We start from the raw sequence: 516 nt of genomic DNA, 5'->3' as shown, positions 1-516 counted from the left end.
GTTTTGTTTTCATTGTCCTTTTTACTGGAAATATTATACATGTACCGAGAAGGACACTGCAGTCCGTCCCAGGAAACTCCACAACTGCTCTTCTCAAATGACATCTGGAGAAAAGTGATGTTTAGTTCTAGCAGGCCAAAAGAGCAATCCTTGTGTGCTCCCTGCTCAACTCAGCTTTAAGAACAGACCCTCATTTATAGAGGAAGCCCTTCCAAACACAGGTGATGGCTATTCATTTCTAGACGTGAGCCTCCAACATTTGCAGGTTCCAGATGATACTGGAGGAGGGGGAGCGCCCACACCTTGCGTGATCAGGCGCAAAAAAAGAGTTGCAAAAAGGTGCTAACCAAATGCATTTTCACTAAACACCGTACCACCTCCATTTTGAGGCATTCATGGGATTGTTGGTCATTACAGGATAGAATGGTTGAAAGGAAAAAGAGGAGGGCAAAGGAGGTAGGCTTGCCTCCTGGCACCCATATTCTTTGGAATTAAAACTCCAGTGGTGCAGCTCTC

At 45.3% G+C, this 516-nt stretch overlaps 1 protein-coding gene across 1 annotated transcript in view; it reads left to right on the top strand.

The window, feature by feature from the left end:
- The window catches only part of MBTD1 (mbt domain containing 1), a 124,694-nt gene that overhangs the window by 16,512 nt on the left and 107,666 nt on the right, over positions 1-516 (top strand). The gene's annotated exons all lie outside the window — the stretch shown is intronic.

Source organism: Podarcis bocagei (genome assembly GCF_964188305.1).
Source record: "Podarcis bocagei genome assembly, chromosome: 2".
Lineage (NCBI taxonomy): Eukaryota > Metazoa > Chordata > Lepidosauria > Squamata > Lacertidae > Podarcis > Podarcis bocagei.
The sequence above is the reverse complement of the archived record's forward strand: the minus strand, read 5'-3'. Positions and strand labels throughout refer to the sequence as shown.